This window comes from Rhinolophus sinicus, linkage group LG01 (genome assembly GCF_036562045.2).
Source record: "Rhinolophus sinicus isolate RSC01 linkage group LG01, ASM3656204v1, whole genome shotgun sequence".
NCBI classification, from domain to species: Eukaryota; Metazoa; Chordata; class Mammalia; order Chiroptera; family Rhinolophidae; genus Rhinolophus; species Rhinolophus sinicus.
Genome location: NC_133751.1, coordinates 38,210,786 through 38,230,667, shown reverse-complemented (window position 1 = coordinate 38,230,667; position 19,882 = coordinate 38,210,786). Strand labels below are relative to the sequence as shown.

Here is a 19,882-nt window from a genome sequence, read left to right as displayed (position 1 = left end):
TCCTAAATAGTTGTGTTTAGTTTAGTGTTGAGGTAAAATTTTGTTTATACTGAAGTGCACAAATCTTAAGTAGATCATTCAGAGTTCTGACAAATGCATACACCACCTCTGCAATCCAGACCCTTATCAAGGTGGGGAACATGGCTGTCACCACAGAAAGTTCCCTCATGCTCCTTTCCAATCAATCCCCAGCCCACCCTCCCGTCTCCTGCCATAGGCAACCACTGTTTCCATATTTCCCACCATTTATTATTGATGATTCTAGAAGATTATCAGAATTGAATCATGCAGTATGCACTGTTTGGTGTAAGTTTTTTCACTTGCATGATTGCATGATGTCTTTGAGATTCATCCATATCATGTGTGTTAGTAATTCATGCCTTTCTATTGCAATCATTCCATTGTTTGACTGTACAGCAGTTTGTTTATTCATTTTCCTATTGGTGGATACCTGAGCTGTTTCTCATTTTGGACTATTATGAATAAACTTGCCATGAACAAACACAGAAGTCTTTTTGTGAATATATGTTTTAGTTTCTTTTGGCTAAATACTTAGGAGTGAAATGATTGGGTCATAGGGTAGATGTATGTTTAGTTTTTTAAGAAACTTCTAGAAAATTTTCTAAAATGGTTGTTTTGTTTTACACTCTGACCAACAGTGTATGAGAGTTTTATTTGCTCTACATCCTTGCCAGCATTTGGTTTGTCAGTCTTTTTAATGTTTATCCATTCCAGTGGGTATGTAGTGATACTTCATTGTGCTTTTTATTTAAATTTATTTGATGAATATTAACACTAAGTACCTTTTCATGTGCTGAATGGTCATTGGTTTATCTTCTTCTGTGAAGTATCTGGTCAAATCTTTTATCTTTATTGAACTGTAGGCATTCATGATATATACTACATACCAGTCCTTTGTTGGATGTATGATTTGCATATATTTTCTCCCAGGCTATGATCTATGATTTACCTATTCATTTTCTTAAAGGGGGTCTTTTTTTTCAAAAAAAATTTCAGGTGTACAAAACAATGCAATGGGTGTCTTTTTGATGAGCACAAATTTTTCCTTTTATGTTCATTGCTTTCTATGTCATATTTAAAAACCTTATAGTTTCAGCTTTTACAGTTAGGTCTATGATCCATCGTAAATTAACTTTCTGTGTATGGTGTGAGGTTGGGGATGAGATTTATTTATTTTTGCCATATAGATATTTAGTTACTTAGCATCATTTGTTATAAAGACTTTTCTTTCTCTGTTGGATTTCTCTGTCAACTTGTAAAAATTCAAATGACCATATAAGTATGGGTCTGTTTCTAAGCTCTCTATTCTGTTTCATTGATCTATTTGTTGATCAAACTGTCTTGATTACTGTAGATTTACTACTCAAAGTCTTAAAGTTAGGTAGTGTAAGTTCACCAACTTTGGTCTTTTTTCATGATTGCTTTCGGTATTCTAGGTCATTTGCATTTCTATACACATTTTAGAATTGACTTGTCAATTTCTACATAAAAGTGCAGTGAGGTTATTGTGATCTATTGAGTCTACAGATCAATTTGTGGATAACTGACATTTTAACAATATTTAATCTTTTCATCTATGAGCATAGTATATCCACTTATTTAATTCCTTTATTTCTCTCAGTAATGTCTTGCAGTCACATTCTCCTTTGAACCCTCCTCACTTAGGTTTCTGTGTTCAAAATTCCCCTAAAATCACCCTTATCTACTTGAAAGTCACCAGTGATTTCCATGTTGCTGTATACAATGGTCAGTTCAGTCTTCCTCTTTTCCATCTGCCTTTGACATCATTGGTCATGCTATCCTGGAAGCATTGCTATCCTGGAAGCATTTTGTTCATCTGGCTTCTCTAGCACCACGCCGTCCTGGTTTTCCTCCCATCTCACTGGTAGAACTTTTTCTGGCCTCCTTTGCTGGATTCTTCTCTTCTTCCTGACATTTAGATGTTAGAGAGCCCTGAGCCTCAATCTTTAGCCTTCTGTTTTTTTTATCCATTCTCAGTCAAATGGTGTAAATATGTTATTGAAAGCCAATGTTTAATGCCATCAGACTCCCAATTTATATCTCAGTACCAAATCCTAGACTGATATATCCAAACCCCAGACTTATATGCCAACTTTCTACAGATCCTCACTTGGGTATCTAAAACATATCTCAAACTTAAACCATCCAAAATGGAACTCTTGCTTTGCCCCCAAGACATACTGCTCCTCCCTGCTCCCTCCCACCCTCTGTATTCCACAGCTCAGTAACGGGACTTTTCTCCCTGTTGCTCACATGTCAGTTAGAGAGTTTTCCTTGACACTTGTCTCTCTCCTCACAATATATCTTAGCTCTGTCTACTTCTCAGCCATCACTCCAGTCCAAGCCACCATCACCTCCCATCTGGACTACTGCAGTATCCTTCTAATAATCTGCTTTCTCTCAGTTTATTCTTTGGCTACACAACTGAAGTAATCTTTTTAAATGTCCCAGAATTTCACTCCCCTGATTAAAACCTTGCAGGGCCTCTTTCTTACATTTAGAGAGAAGAAAACGTGTGCAGTCGTTCACAAAGCCCTATCAGACCTCCCTGTTTGCTCTCTGACTTCATCCTCTTTTGTTGCACTTTCTTTCGTATTCTGACTACACTGCCCTCTTTGTTTTCCTTGAACTCGCCAAGCTTGGTTTGGCCTCAGGGCCTTTACAGTTTCTGTTTCCTCTGCCTGGAAACTTCCCCTCAGATAGTTACATGGTTCCTTACCTTGCTTCATTCAGGTCTCTGCTTAAGTGTTATCTCCCCAGTGAAGACTTTTCTGACCACCCTGTCTAAGGAGTGTGTCCCCCACCCCGTCACTCTGCAGTCCTTTTCTCTCCTTAGCAATTAGCATTATTTGGTTTGATATTTATTTGTTTTATTTGTTGATAGTCTATCTCCCCTAATAGAATATAAGCTCCAGGATAGGGGCTCTCTGCTTTGAATCATAATGCTGTTAACAATGCCTATTACATAGTAGGTGCTCAATAAACGTATGTTGACTGAATGACTGTGGGCAAGTTAACCTTGCTGGCCTTAGTTTCTTCATCTGCAAAACAGGGAAAATAGTGGTATCTACCGCATAGGGCAGAAGTGAATGTCAAATAAGATACTGGATATAAGATATTGTGGGGCTAGTGTTGGTTGTTCTTATTATAATTACTATGAAATAATGTAAATGATTTAAATTTCTTATAATCAATCAATAAATAGGTACGAATGCTATATAAAGTTGGATTTGCCTGTTATATGCATTTTTACAGTGTTCAATTTCAGAGGTATTTGATAACTGAGTCGGAGGAAATAGGGTATAAGTACATGAAAAGAGAATGCCAAAGCATATTTAAATAACCAATCCAGACAACAATAGAAATGTCATCAGGCATAACTGGTTGTCTGATGCCTTTGCTGATGATATTGTTCTAGGTGTGAGAAATAAAAGCGATTTTTTAAAACCAGGGTGGTCTGAGAAGGCTTTGTGGAGGACGTGGGTCTGGGCTGCCCCTTGAAGTGCTGGGGAAGATTTTAATCCTTTCCTGGCCATAAGGGGAAGGGCATTACAGATAAGGCAGTGGCACACACCCAACAGGGACGAAGAACTAGGGAGCTGAAAATGGATTGAACTAGTTTGGCTGGAGAGAGTTCTTGTGAGGATGCAGTTTGAGAGCCGTGCAAAGAAAACAGGATAGAAATGAAACCAAGTGTCTTCAGGCTATAAGAACTGCCAGGTTGACAGGAAGCCCTTCGGTACTTAGATTGGGTAAGCAAGAAAGGAAGTGCTTCTGGGTGGTTAGGAAAGAAGGTAATGTGTCACAGGCTAGTTGCTGCAGGTTCAGTCCTTTCTGGCCCTTAGTGCATGCGCTGGAGCATTACCTTCTGGGGCACGTTCAGTGGATGAATGTGCCAAGTTCATGTGTCCACGGAGAGGCAACAGCAGGAGGGCCCCGTCTTCTGTCGAACTTAATTTTTTACCCACAGGAATTCTTACTGTAGTTTTTAGGTGGCTGTGACTAGAGCCAAGTGACAGTTTTCACTGTGGCTCCTCATTAAAGAATAGAGTCACTTGGGAATTCAAGACCAATCAATAAACATAATAATTTACATTTTAACATGCATATTAAAAAATGCTCAACTTGTTTTCCAGAAGAGCATCTTCTCTTCAGTCATCTAAAGCCACAGTCTCATTATTTTGTAAAAGGAAAGCATGTATTATGTGAGAAGGGGCCAAAGGAATCTGTGAACTGATCAGGTTTTATATATATATATATATATATATATATATATATATATATATATATATATATATATATAATAGGTCATCTAGCCAACCATGAAATGAAATTTGCTTTAATTATATAATTTTATGTAAATTTGCAGTTACCCAAAAAGATGTCTCTGCCTGTACCTTCAGTTTTTTGTTGTTACCAAGTCACGAAACGTTGTTACCTTTTGGAGGGTTAATAGATTTCAGAGCAACTTGTAATAATTAAGAAATGACCCTGTAAGACTAAGAGAACAAGATAAAATAAAATGCAGATATGAGCCATGACAGATGTTGCAGAACAGGGAGTGGATGTGAAGACAATAAGCCACACTGTCGTTAACGCAGCCCTGGCAACACAGGTCATAGATTAAATAATGCACGCCAGTTGGTGGGCACAGAGAGGAGGGAACAGAGAGCGCCTTGTTTCAGCTTGTCTATCTAATTTCAAACTCATTGCTTAAGTAAGGCTTCTGTTCTGGGTATAGCCAAGGGAAAATTAAACAGTTGAAATATTGTAAATCTTATATTTCACCCTGGATCGCCAATTAGAACTAAAAGAGCTTTGAGCAAAGTATCCAAATAACGTGTTGCCTTGGCTGCACTTGGAAGCTTGACAAAAAGCAGAATCCACGCGTTAGGGTCTTCACTCACTGTCCCTTCCTTTCCTGATCAGGTGCGAGCTCATGTGCTATAAGGGCTGGTGGCTCTTCATTGCTCATGATTATGGCTCCATAGAGTCGGGTGGCAGATGCCATGATCCACCCCCTGGGACTAGCATAGCGCTCGGGCCCAGTGACTGGTGTCTTCTTAGGTGGTGGTTTCTCTGAGGTCTCAGGCAGTTAGTGTCTGCCTTTTCCTACTTGGGGTCTTTCTGATGTACTAATGAGCTGATCCATGTAAAAACACTCTGTTGCTACAAATAAAGCGTTTACTATCTTTATTATTTTAGGGTGTAGAGTTGGTAAAGGAAAGAACACAAGTCAGAAGTCCTGGGTTTGAATCGTGGGTCATCTCATCCTAGGTCCCTCCGTTTCTGAATGCATTTTGTAAAATAATATCCTGTGGGTTTCTCTCCCCAACCCCTTAAATCAGATATTCTTTACACTTTTGTGTGTGTGCCATTGGGCCCCTTTGGCATTCTAGTGAAGCTATTGAATTCCTTTTCGAAATAATGTTTAATGCATAAATTTAAAAGCATAAAATTAGAATGCATAGTACTACAAGGGAAACCAATTACACTGCTAGTTACCAAGATCCAAAAAATATAATATTGTAATATACATCCTTTATCAATGCATTACATACCAAGAACTAGTGGCAGGTCTAATAACTACTACAATTTTGAAGTAGTACTGAGTGGAAATGGTGCTTTGCGATAGTTGCAATAACTGTAACGTGATGTGAAGATAGCTACTTGTGACAAGTCACAGGTATGGCTAATTTTACTGTGGATTGTTGTAATTTGTAACTGAAAAAATGCTAAATTTCATTTAGAGGTTAGTAAAAATTAAAGTGACAAATTTCCCCACCCATTTCCAGAATTCATTGTGAGGTCCCCAGGAACACCGTGCTTTGACACTTCACCCTTTCCTCTGATGCTGTGCGCTCTCCCGGGACACAATCATTCGGCCCTCCTGCTGCACTCCAGCTGCGGTCACCCTTTGGGTGCACTGACTCCTAGATGTGGACGTCCTGGGCTAGACCTGGATCTCCTGCTGCCCCCTGCGTATCCTCTCTGGATGGCCCACAGGACCTCACACGCAGCCTCCAATCCAGCTCCTCGGCTTGGCCCTCCCAGCCCCACTCTGTGTTCCCAGCTCTGGATGGCATTAACAACCCCCGAGTGGCTCAGGCCCCAAATCTTGCTTGAGCACAGGAGCTTGGACGCACTGCTGCTGCTAGGATTACGTCCCTGCCTCCTTGATAAAGTGTGGGAAAGTGTAAACTTGTAAATTTTATTTTTTTAATTTTTATTGGGGAACGGTGTGTTTTTCCAGGTCCCATCAGCTCCGAGTCAAATCGTTTTTTTCAATCTAATTGTGGAGGGAGCAGCTCACTGGCCCATGTGGGAATTGAACCAGCGACCTTGGTGTTATGAGCACTGCGCTCTAACCAACTGAGCCAAGCAGTTGCCCTAAACTTGTAAATTTTAAAGTACTGGTTTGCCCTTCCCTTTACCTGCAATCTCTCCTAAAGTTCTACTCACCCTAGAAGGCCCAGTTCCTCCTTACTTATTTTTCCAACATGCACATCTTGTCACTTTCTAGTTTAAAATCTCCTGGAGACACTTTTATGCCTCCATGATGTGACATCAGAGGACTCCAGCCTCCATCCCAGTGTTGTTTTCTATAGGCCCCCTAGCCTCCCCAAGCTCCTTGTGGTCCCTCCAGTGGCCCGCTCCCCATTTCCCCCTTGACTTTGGCAGGCCCAGTGAATGTCCCCTACCTGGGGGTCCCTTACCTGCCATATCACTTCAAGTCTCAGTTCTGTGGATGCTTTGCTGGAAAGCCATTCCCAGCCTGCATCATCATGAGGTCTGTCCACAACACAGTTCTTGTCAACTGTCTCCCTGTCCTTTGCATTTGACCAGAGTCTTGCAGGGTTTTACTAGTGGTATGCACTCAGGGGACAGAATTATTAAACTACATGGTAAGAAGCACTGACTTCAGAGCTGAACTTGCTTGGGTTCCAATCCCAGCTCCACCACTGCTGTTTGATTTTGGCAAGGTACTTACATACCCTTTAGATGCCTCAGTTTTTTCATCTGTAAAACTAGTATAATAACAGTGGTTTAAACGAGTTAATACTTGCAAAGCACTTTAGAACCAGGCCTATATTATTGTAAGAGCTTAATTAAATATTAGCTATTATTATTAGTTTTAGTTTCGGTAGTGTGGCTTGGGCTCATTTAAAAGATACTTTAATTTTTGCTGGTGTTTTATTAAAAGACTGTAGTGTAATTTGAAACCCAGTATTTAACTGTTCTTCATCTCCATTGAGGTTGATATTGGACATTGATTTTAGCAGAAATAATTTATATGTTTACAAATTATACTAAAGGAAATACTTTTTGACAGAAAGATAGGAAAACTTCTGGGAATACAGCCATTTAACAGAATGATGGAGACATTGTCCCACCAGCAGTTAGCTAGTTGTGTTGGGGATATTTCCATATTTCTTCCATTTCAGAGGTTATGTTGACCTCACAGGATTTTTTTTTTTTTTTGCAGCTCTTTGAGTAAAGAAGGGATCAATATTTACCAGGATTTACCTTTGAATGCAAATTATCACATATGTTTGCAAACCAGACCTGCATTAAAAAGAGCTGGGTTTGAATGTAATTACTTCTTTTTGCATGAGTATTTTCATATCTTCTAGAAATATTACGCTGTTGCGGGAAACAGCTTTTCATGACCTTTGCCACACATTGTCTGTGACATTAATGTGCTCTTAATCGATCCTTTACTTCCTTTTTGTTTTTCTTCCAACATCCATGTAATATTACCCCTGAGGTTTAACTGTTACAGGCTTTTTTTTGTTTTGCCACCAGGTGGGGTACTGGCTCCTGTCAAAAGGCATGGGACACATGCATTGAGGCTGGTTTTCCCATAGAGGTGACTCTCGTTCTAAAGTGATCCCCACCCACTCCCAGGAGTGGCTGAGGGCGGCAGGCGTGGTGAGTTTCAGATCTGAGGGAATCTCAGGGTTTTACCTGCCAACTCTGTTGAGCTAATATGCTAATGGCTTACGTCTCATAGGTTTTGAGTAACTTGAATTTTACCAGAAAAACATGTAAATCTGTTTGGCAACAAGTGAGTCAAATTTTTATTGGAATATTTGGTTTGATCTTAAAGCTTACAATAAACAGCTAAGTTAGGAAACCTTGACCATTATGTTAAATACGTCTTATTTAAATGAAGTAGAAATGTAGCTATTAGAATTAAAACTGTTCTTACAGTTGAAAACTAGGGGAAATTGTGTATATTGTGAACACTTTATGTTAAAAAGAAGAGCATGGATTCTTATTCTTTCATAAGCAATATACTGGAACATTATTAACTGTTTTAAGATGTAAATGCCTTAAGGAAATTACCAAATAAATGTTTCTAGAATGAAAAGTAAACATAAATTTCTTACTTTGAAACCATAGTGAGTCATATTAAGTTCCATTTTAAACTATAAAAAAACTACAGCAAATCTTTTTTTTAATCTTATAAATATGAACTAAATGTAGATGGTGAGACTGAATTATGAGTGATTTTCAGATTTACAGACACCAAATCAGAATCATAAATTACAGGTTCTTTGATACATTTTCCTCTTGAACTTAAATTAATACTTAGATTTTAGTGATTAATGAAGTTTTAGGCTGTTTAAATGCGAGCCAAAATAAATAAATAAATCTGAATGTACTCATAGCATGCGGCATTGATTCTCAGAAACAATAACTTCATGTGTCCCTCTTAATGCAACGTGAACTTGCAGTGCTGTATCTTCTACCGCCACCCACAACTTGAATTACAATATAAAACTCAATTCATGACCCTAACAGAGGAGGAGAGACTGTATTCTGCAGCGTCTGAAGGGAGACAAGGGAGTGAGAGTTCTCTCAGTTTAAGTTTGTGTTTTCTTGGGCAGCAAGTACAAAACCCAAGCCTGAAGCCTCAGTTCCTTCTGTCTGTGGATTTTATTTCTCACAGCAGCCCAGTGTCTAGTTAACATATGGGGTGTGGTTTCAAGTTCATCACTAAAGCTCATAGGCTAAAGTGCTTTGTGGGCTTGGCTATGACTTAAGTTGCCTTTAGGGAGGTGGCCAAAAACAGAGCTTGGGAACGGACTGCTTTTCCCTGCGTATGTGGATTCCCAGGGTAGTCAGGCTTTTTTTTTTCTTTTCTTTTTTCCCTCTCGACTATCAGCTGCTTTGGAGATTAGTTTCATAGTAAGGATTCTTTCTTTAAAGCAACATGAAGCGACTGTTTTCACAGGGGCACCAGGTTAGTACATAGTGTTTTGAACTTTCTGTTGCATATGTTATACTTTCTCTCTGTGCTCATGGGGCAGTGATATGACAGTCAGCGCAGCATTTGTGTAGTGGTTGCGTTCTTTCAGAAAACAATGTGAGTTCGTTGATCCTACGAAGGTTTGAGGGTTATGATTCTCATTATAATATATGCATGGTTTGAGCCTCAGAAATGCAAGTGGAAGCCAAGAAGAAATGACATAAATGTGTTGGACTTGTAGTCTAGAGATTAGTACTTGTTTGTAAGCATTTTTTATTCCTTTTTCAGAATTACCTTCCTTGTGTCCTCCCATTAAGTCTTCTAGGCATAACTATGATTTTATACACAGTTGGTTTTACTTTATTTTTTAACATCAGGCATCAGTGTTTGGTGCCCTAAATAGCGTTGTTATCCCTCCCACACTTGTGCATGCCTGCCTGATGCCTGGTTTTCCCTTGGGCCTACTCCTTATAGTTACAATGAACCAGAATATCACTTTAATTTTCTCTTTGAAAAGTTTGGCCTTTTTCTAGAATGCCCCCTAAAATACCTGCATAACAACTGATATGGGCAGACTGTACGGTGGATTAAGCTGGACTGAATTCCTTCCTCAATTGTCACTGTTTTTATTCTTAAGTGATTCCTCAGCATCCGAGGTTACTCTACGAGTGAATATGACTGTAAAAATGGAATGCGCCTTGTTAGACATGAAAGAATTGCTAATAGTGATAAAATGAAATTAAGTCAATAAAACTAACTATCATGAGAATATCTCCCTTAATTGCATTAACTTAAAGAGCTAGAGAGCAGTTTTACCTTTGTTAATTTGTCACCAAAGCAATCCAGCATGAAATTGTTCTATAAGAGGCATTTAATTTGACGATGTTTTATACTTCACACCACTTTATGAAATATACTTGATTTTATATTATTTTAACTATACTTTAGTTCAAAGTAATGTACTAGTGTTTTAAAATATGCTACTCTGCTTCTGTTATTACCATTTTAGTCTCCTCATTTTCCCCCCCACTTGGAAGTACGGTGTTTCAGAAAGGGTCTGTTCTCTCATGTTCTCCTCTGTTTAAAAAAATGAAATTGAGGGAGAAGGGAGACAGAAATAGGTGCTTAAAAAATTTTTTGTTGGTTGCCCGATGGGAGGTAGGTTGGGGATGCATGAAAAAGGAGAAGGGATTAAGAAGCACAAATTGGTTGTTACACAGTAGTCATGGATGGATGTAGGGTATAGCATAAGGAATATACTCAGTAATATTGTAATACCTGTATGGTGTCAGATGGGTACTAGATTTATCGGGGTGATAGATGGGAGGGGGCTTGTAGGGCAAGGTGAAAACGGTGAAGGCCTTAAGAAGTACAAATGGCTAGTTACAAAATAGTCACGGGGATATTAAGTGAAGCAGAGGGAATATAGTCAATAATGTGGTAACAACTATGTATAGTGCCAGGGGGGTACTAGTCAGGGGGATCACTTCTTAAATTATACAAATGTCTAACCACTATGCTGTCCACCTGAAATTAATACAAAATAATATTGAATTTCAACTGTACTTGAAAAATTAAGAAAGGGGGGAAAGGTGAAGGGGAATAAGAGGTCCAAATTTCCCGGTATAAGACAAATAAATCATGGGGATGTAATGCACAGCACGGGGAATATAGTCAATAATATTGTGATAGCAGAGTATGGTGTCAGATGGTACTGGATTTATCATGGTGATCACTTTTTAGGTATATAAATGTTGAATAACTCTGGGGTACACCTGAAACTAATATAATGTATGTTAGCTATACTTTAATAAAAATCTTAAAGCAAAAAATCTTTGAGGTAATTTGCTAAATTTTAAGGATTCCATTTCCTATTTCTCCTGAGGCTGACGTTGTCAAGTTTGGCTGCATGCCATTTCAGGGTTATAAAACTACTATACGGTGTACCCCCAAGATAATTGTACACACACATTATTGCCCTTGCCTCTGCAGATATTTTCTTTGACAGCAAATTCACTAGGTCATTTTAGCTTTCCAAAAAAGGCAAAGATTGCGATGACCTGCTTAATATATGCTATTACTGCGTATATATATGCTATTATTAAATGCTATTAAAGTTTAAAAGAAGGCTGTTGTCAATCTGATTGTAGCCGCCCGATGATTGTAAAGAACAATGTGAAGACATTTTATTCATTCATTGTTTATACTTATTTTGCACAGATAAAGGTCTTCAAAAGCTCCCATAAAACTCATTTATGTCTGGTACATATCAATTTCTGTGTTCCCAAGTCCTTCACGGCCTTTTCTTCTAGAGATAACAAAGCAAAATACCACTGATAGAAATAAACAATGAGGCTAAGGATAGAGTAGGAGAGCAAATTCCCTACACACAAAATTTGAGGGGGTTTTCCCAAAGAATATTCATTAAAATAGTTTTCTTCAAACATGAGGCCAAAAAGACCGAGGAGTGTTCAAAGTCTGTACTTTCTAGATAAAATAAGCTAATCTTACTGCTGATTCTAGGTTTGGAACACACATTGCAATTCTTGTTCTCATCATGTTGGACTGGTTTAGTTTTGTTACATCTCTGCCTATTGGCAAAAATCAAAGACAGGCATTTTCTCATTTTCTCTAATTTTAAGGTAAGCTTTGAGTTGATTAATTTTTATCTAACATACTTTCTTGTTGATGTTCAAAGTACTCTAGCTGTCTCATTAATCTCAGAAGGCTTATGAACCTGGTTGACGATCCAGAAGCATGCGATCCTTATTTTCTTTTCAAATGAATCTTAGTTTTGAAGTTGGAGACAGATCCTTACGTATTAATAAATTATTTCAACCTGAACTGGCCCAAACCCGAAACACTGGGGAAGTTGAATGGCAGTAGAAGATAAGCACTCTGAAGAAAGAAATGAATAAGTAGGAATAACTGTGATATTAGAAGTGGGTTTTCTGCCTGCTGAACCTGGATAAATTTTCACTTATGTGTCAGTTCCACTCACACCCCAGATCACTCTCATTCCCGCCCATGGTCTGAATCTGCATTGTATATGTTTTGGGAGATGTTGGCTCTTAATCTGCAGTTTCTACCTTGTCAGATTCATGGGATGGCTGCAATGAGCAGTGCCACCCCAGCCTTCTTTTTGCTTAACCTCTGGGTTCAGGCTCTTAACCCTGCTCCCTGAAGGTGCCAGTGTGCATGGGTCTTGCACTTGTGTATCAGAAAGTGGGGACAGAAAGTGGGGGAGATTGTGATGCCATCCACCCCCAAAGCTCACTATTTTAGTAATGGCAGTAAATACTAACTTCCTAGTGGGGCTGCAAAGGCTGAGGAAAGATTTTTACTCCAGGACTGATTTTGACCACAAACCTCTTCTGTTCCCCTTTCATTCTGAAGAACCCAATTTAAGTTTCGCCGTCTGGCATTTCTGGGGGTGATGGTCATAATAGTTATGACAGGAGTAGCAGAGGCAGTGGTAAGAGTAATAATAATAACTAGCACTTAAAAAACATTTCCTAAGGGCAGTGCTGTTCTAAGCCTCTTATTTAATCCTCAACAACAACCCTAAGAGGTCAATTGCCTTTATTACCCCTATTTTATAATTGAGGAAACTGTCCCAGAAAGGTTAGTAATTTGTCCCAAGTCATTGTAGCTAATAAGCAGCAATACCAGTATTGTGCTTCAGAGGCATTCCACACTGGCAAAAAAAAAAATAAAATATTGACACAAGAAGTTGATGCTCTTAGGAATATAATCTGATATTATTAATGAGAAGCAGCCATTTAAATACTGACATCTGTGCTGCTCTTTAGGCTCAAAGATACTTCTGTTGACGCCTGTCAATCAGTAAGGAATGTCCTTTGTGTCCTTTTCCTACTGGGTGGGGGGTGAGCTTGTGTTCTGCTTTCTCACCTGTCCTGTGGTAACTAAGAATCTGGTGAACAAAGGCAGGATATAGAGATTGGCTGTGGATAGTAAATGGACCAGTGGTGACCAGTCCACATAGCAAATAAGCCAGCCCACAGCATTGAAAACTGTCTTTGAACTACATAAACTAATCTTGGAACTGTTGAGACTTTTTAAGGCTGACAGAATAAAACCACTAAGGCCAGAAACTTGGACTTTCTGATTGTTTAGCTTGAATTTGGCCTGTGTGAGGGCCCTCTTCATTCTTGCCCAGTATGATTTCCTGCTGATAATCAAAGTTCTGGTTATTTTGTCATTCCTGATGGCTGTCTGAGACTTAGTGAGATGCCAAGAATATGAACCATGTATTTCTTTTGAAAACGTAAATGTGCAGTTGAAAATGTTGGGCACAGGACTTATTCTAGGTTTGTCTAAAACTTAACCAGGGGACAAATAAGTTTGGAATCTTTAAAATATATAAAAACGTAGCCCGTAGTTAAGGAGGTAAGTTAAAAAAAAAAAAAGGAAAGAAATCAAACAATAAAAATTCTGATCTTTGGGTGGGGAAGCACTTTCTCTTTCTAAAACCAATAGAAGAAATCATAAAAGGTGTAGGGCAACAGACCGGAACGTTTTAGGCAGGAGTGTAAAAGCTTTAAGTTGAAAAATAAAATACTCATCGAGGCATCATTTATTATCATAAATGTTGGAAATGATCAAAACATACAGTAGTAGAGGAAAATCGGATGATGGACCATTATGTAACTATTACGGTTTTACTTATGTTAGGAAGTGGTAATGCTAGATCTTTAAGTTAAAACATTGGCTATCAAACTATTTGTACTTCACAGACTTGGCTGTGTTTAAAACACATCTATCTCTGTGTGATGCTTAGGGAGACAGCAGAAAGGATGGTCAGCTTAAGTTAATAGGGGTTTAGGGATTATTATTAGTATTTTTTGCCTTTTGCTTTTTATTAAATTAATTAATTTTTATTAGTTTCAAGTGCACAAAACAATGTCATAGACTTTTACATCCCTCACAAAGTGAAAATCCCCCTCCCCCAATCTACTACCCCTCTGACATACACTGTTATAATTCCATTGACTCTATTCCCTATACTGTACTCCACATCCTGTGACTATATATATATACTAAATTGTAGTTGACATATAATGTTATTCAGCTTCAGCTTCAGGTGTACAGTGCAGTGGTCAGGCATCTACACCATCCATGAAGTGGTCTCCCTAATAAGACAAGTGCTTAGGGATTATTTTGAAGGTGGGAATTTCTGGTACTTTATATTTTCTTCTTATACTCTTTTGCATATTAATATCTTTAAACATAATTAATTTATATTAGAAAAAAACAAAAACTACTCACGGAGAGAAAAAAATGAGAACAAGATGTACCAAAATTTAATAGTAGATTAAGGTCACCCATACTCTATTTAAGGTAGTGGCTCTAAAAAAATGATTTTAATTTCCTCAAATAGTTTGTAAATTTAAGGTTTTCTTTAAGAATAATTTATTATTTTACAATAAAAATTAAAAGAGATTAGGAATGATAGGTTAGCGTTGAGGCAAGATCAATTTTGATAAAGGAGAGAATACTTTTACTTTGGACAACATTATTTCGTTGCATTTATGCAGTATTTTAGGAAACAGTCTTGATTTTTATGCATTAGGTTGAAAATTTTCGTCAGATATTATAGCTAATCAAATTATAAGGTACATTAATAAATAAGGGATGTGCGAGGAAGCTCACTTAAATACTTGAAACATCGGTCCTGGAAAGACACTTTCGTGGATTTCCAATGGATCTTGATAACGCTTCCTTGGTCTAAGCAGTTGATGATGTTTAGAAAGGAACAAGTCAACATATTGAAACAATATGTTGTCTCAATTTGACTGGAATAATGAAGATGAAAGAGAACCTGAGAGTAGTTGACTCCTTTCTTTAGTAGATTATAAATGGTGTAGGCATCCTCGTTTTACAGATGAAGCCCAGAATGATTGTGTCCCCACGGCCACAAGGTTCTAGTTGACTCGATTGGAGCCTTTTGGGTCTTTTGAGGTCTTTTGACTCCCCCATTGCTGTTATTTCTAATATTCCATTCTGTTCATTTAAAAACATTTTAGTAATGATGAAAAGAAAAAAACAAAACTAAAAAATAAGAAAAAGACAAAAATATTAAAAAAAAACCTTTCAGTAATGACGAATGAAATTATATTTCCATTTGTCCTGAGTTGGTAAAAATCAAAAGCTAAGACCATTCAGCACTTACCTAATGACATTTGAGAAAGAGGATGAAGGCCCATTACTGCTTCCAAGGAAAACTTTCAACTTCACAGGCATGGCCTTTATTCTTATCATTGTTATTTGAACACTTTGTTCTTGAGTACAGGCTTATTTATTGCACATCTGGTTTCCATGTTTGTTTTGGAAAACAGCAGCCTTGTGGAGTGACTAGAGATCACTTGATATTGCACCCTGGAAATTGTTTTTTAACAGCTTTATTGATATTGTATAATTTACACATCACAAAGTTAATCTCTTTAAAGTGTACAGTCCAGTGTTTTTTAGTGTATTCACAGAATTATGTAACCATCACCATAATGTAATTGTAGAACATTTTCATCCCCCCAAAAGAAACCTTGTCTCCACTCTTCCTTCTCCTTTTTTTCCTCCTTCAGTCCTAGGCAAACAGTATTTTACTTTCTGCCTTTATAGATTTGCCCATGCGGAACATTTCATATGAATAGAATCATACGTCAGATGAGAACGCTGGAAATTTTAATTTGATGATCAAAGACCATTTCATCAAACATGACCTGGTTACTGTCGGGCCCTTTTCAACAGTGTCCGAAAGTGTGAGATTAAGACCAAGTGAACTCAGTGTTACCACCTTTTTATTAGATTGTCTTGTTTTTGTTTTCTGAAGTGCCAATATTTAAGATTCAAATAAAAATACTCAGTGTTGAAATTAAGAAACTATATGAGAGTACATACCCATTAATATGAGATTGTTGTAGGCTATGTTGCAACATCGTTAGGTTAGACCACTGCTTAGATGGGATCTTGAGCGAATTACTTGATATTTCTACACGTAAGACTCAATATCCTTATCTATAAAATGGGGGTTATAATATTAGTACTTACCTTATAGTGTTCTTGTGAGAATTAATGAAATAATGTATACAAAAGCCCTATCACAGTGTTTGATGCTTTATAAGTATTAAGTGAATGTTAGCTATTGTTATTAGTGGCATTTATAATAAACTGTAGAATGTTATTTTTTTTCATTTTTTGTGACTTTATCTATATCCTACTAAGGATTTGAGTTGGCTTGAAAGAATATTTGCATGCCATTAGACACACACACACACACACACTCACACTCACTCATTCACAGGAATAAAACATAACCAGGGATGATAAAGCTAGTCAGAGGAAAGTATAATAACAATAGTAATGATAGCTAATATTTATATATCAGGTTTTCAATAGACATTTCTTTAGTGTCTTTCCTAGTGAGCTGAGGGAATAATGCCAGATCAGAAATGAGCAGAAACAATCCAATGAGGGCCCCAGGCTCAGAGGGACCTTTGAGGGTCTCTAGTCCACCTTCCTACCCTGAGCATTAGACAACTGGTGTGATGTTGGAACTCACAATGAGAAGGTAGGTTCAACATCTCACAGGATATATAGCTACTATTTGTTACGCACTTACCATGAGCAAAGCTAGAATTAGAACCAAACTGACTCCAAAACGATATAATTATGATGTAAACTTGCCAGCTCAAGGCAGCCAGTTTCCTTGTTATAGTTCTGTTTTCCGTAATGTTATATATATTTAAATGAAATGTGCACTCTCTTTTTTCCCCCTTCTTCTGTCTCCCCCCGCCCTACTCTGGTTCAAGCCTTTGTCTCTCAGTCTAGTTGTATAGCACACAGCTCCCTGGCCCATGCTGGTATTATGAGCCTGCGCTCACCCCGCTGAGGCAGTCAGTCACCGGTCGTTGCTCACAGCAACTCATGGCAGCTCTTGTTGACTGTCGGCCACTCACACTGGCCGCCGGCCGCTCATAGCAGCACATGGGCTGCCATGTGTGTTAGGAGCATGGCGCTCCAACCACCTGAGCCACCGGCCCGGCCTAAAATGTACACTCTTGTAGGAACCCCATTCCCCTTGATTCTCATAGTATCTTCTACATGGGAGAAGCAAATGTCTAGTGAGGTTGTCCCCCAGATATCAGACGACAATTGTCATAGCCCTCACCCTACTTTTCTCTCCAGCTGAAACATCAGGGTTATTTTTTATTGTTCTTTAGATTACATAGTCCAACACACTGTAGCTGTTCTTTTTTCCTGGAATGTGCTTTCCTTTCGAGTATGCTCATTGAACTCCTATCTGGTCTTCAAGTTTCCTTTCCAATGTACCTTTCCAGCAGTAACTTTTCCTAATGCCCAGACTGAGCAAGCACTTCCTCCTCTGGGCTCCCATGCACTTCTCTTCATAGTCTGAGAATGAACTGCCAAAAGCCTAATTCCTCCCCTGGACTGTGAGCACCTGACAGACAGCTATTGACCTTTGTGCTCCTAAACCCCATCCTAGCACCTGACAGAGTGGTAACTGCTCAGTATAGTGGAAGAAAGAATTCTGGTCTTATTTCATATGGATTCCTAACTATATCTGGTTTTACAGGGCTATCAATTATAAGAAATGTCTTTGGAGAAAAGATATGTGGGTAAACCTTGATTAACTGAGGACAAAAAGTAGCATCATTTGGGGAAATAGACTGTGAAGAACTTTCGGTCAGGTTCTGTGCCATTCATTTTCACTTTGTAAAAGTATCACTAATCATCTGATGTAAGCAAGATGCTTTGTTGGGCAAAGCTGATACCCACCACCTTTGCTCAGAGAGATTTAGATAAAATGGTTATAACATTGGCAATGTGGTTGAATCACAAAGTTCACAGTAAACTTAATACCAGCATTCACATAAATGCTGATAAGTAGAGTCCGAAGTTATACTTCTGTTTTAATCTGAGACCTTAGCAGTTTTTCACAGAGTATGGATAGAGGTTTTTTCCTTAATGTATGGATAGAGGGTTAATTTAAGATAAAGTATGTAACTGGGGCAACAGGGCGCTGACCTACATATCTAAAGGGAAGAATGTGGATCTCACCAAGAGTTTGCTGTAATTCATAAAACTGGTCCACATCTTAAATGAGTTCATTATACTCCAACTGGAACTCTCTACATGGAGTAGATCAGGTGTTGGTGGTGTTATCTGTCTCAGGACTTGCAAAGTGACTACTCTGAGGGCTAGACTTCATACTTCACTCCCTGGAGACGCAGCCTCCTGCCACTTGAGTTTGAGTGTGCCAGTCTTCTCCATCCACACTGAATCTTTGCCTTCCATGTGAGTTGTCACAATACCAGATACCCCGGTGGATCCATCTTCTTTTACCTTCATTTTTTTCCCAGGTCAGTCCTAGCTTTTGCCTCCCATCAGCCTGTGCCGATGGAGACGTAGGGAGCCACTTCTGCTCTGAGTGGTCCCCAGAGGTCTAGCCTAGGTCTGGAGGAGGAAGAGTGAGGCATGGACTTCTAGAGTTGAAGTGGACACAGGGTACAGCCTCTGAGACCAAGAAGGACACTTTCCTGGAGAGTGCTGACACGGCGCCATCCATGGACTGATGGAGTGCTCCTTGTTTTAGGAAGCTGTCCATTTCCCAGGGCTTGTTCACTGCTAGAGAGCTCAGTGTTAGAAAGTTCTCCTTTATGCTGAAGTGACATAGGCTTTTCTAGAATATCCTTCTCTGTGTCCCAGCTTTATCCCCTGAAACACCAGAGGAAACATCTACTTCCACCCATAGGCTTGATATGTTTGAAAGGCCTCCCATTTTGCTTCAGGCTAAAAATTCCAGAGTTTTTTCAACCATTTCTCATAATAGCATGTTTTTTCAGACTTCTCCAAACTGATCCCTATTCTCTGACTCTCCCTGGTTTACCGTGTTGTTACTGTGGCCCGCAGACTTAACACTGTACCCCAGGTGTAGACTGACCAGCAGGCTGGGGTTACCAGCTGCTTTCTGGGATGATGCTCTTCTGACCATGTTTCCAAGAGTGCATCCGATCTTTAACAATAACAATATTAACATGTACCACTTTTTGGACAGTTACTATTGTCAAGGAATTGTGCCAAAGTGCCGTATATATGTTATGTCATTTAATCTTCACAACAATACTGAGATGGGTATTCCTATTGTATTTCCTTGATGCTAGGACACTATTAAAGGCAAGACACACCATCAATTCAATTTCAGCTTTTCAGGGGAAAGAGAGGAAGGAAAGTGCCATCACATTAAATGTAGATGTAAAGAGCCATAGTCATGTCAGTTTCTGGAAAGTTAAAATGTGTGTGTGTGTGTTTGTGGAAGGAAACAGAAGTAGCTTTTAGAATCAAGGAAATATGGTATCTTCATTCTACAGACGAGGAAGCCAAGCGTAAGGAATTTGAGTAACTTGCCACAGTCTGTAGAAGGGAGAACTGTGATTTAAACCCAGCTCTGCTGATTGCAGTATGTGCTGCCACTATTCATGTTTCTCCCTCCCATGGAGCCCGAAAGTGAAGTCGGCTCATCCCACACGCCCAAGGCTTTGTCAC

At 38.8% G+C, this 19,882-nt stretch overlaps 1 protein-coding gene across 8 annotated transcripts in view; it reads left to right on the top strand.

The window, feature by feature from the left end:
• PLD1 (phospholipase D1) overlaps positions 1–19,882 on the top strand; it is a 180,299-nt gene that overhangs the window by 25,096 nt on the left and 135,321 nt on the right. Inside the window, exon 1 of one of the 8 annotated variants that reach the window (XM_019735163.2) lies at positions 9,102–9,292. The exons of 4 other annotated variants lie outside the window; for them this stretch is intronic. The gene's annotated coding sequence lies outside the window, so the exon portion shown is untranslated. Of the gene's footprint in view, positions 1–9,101; positions 9,293–19,882 lie in introns of those variants that run through there. 3 more of the 8 variants (XM_019735154.2, XM_019735145.2, XM_074327921.1) reach the window with 3 other exon arrangements.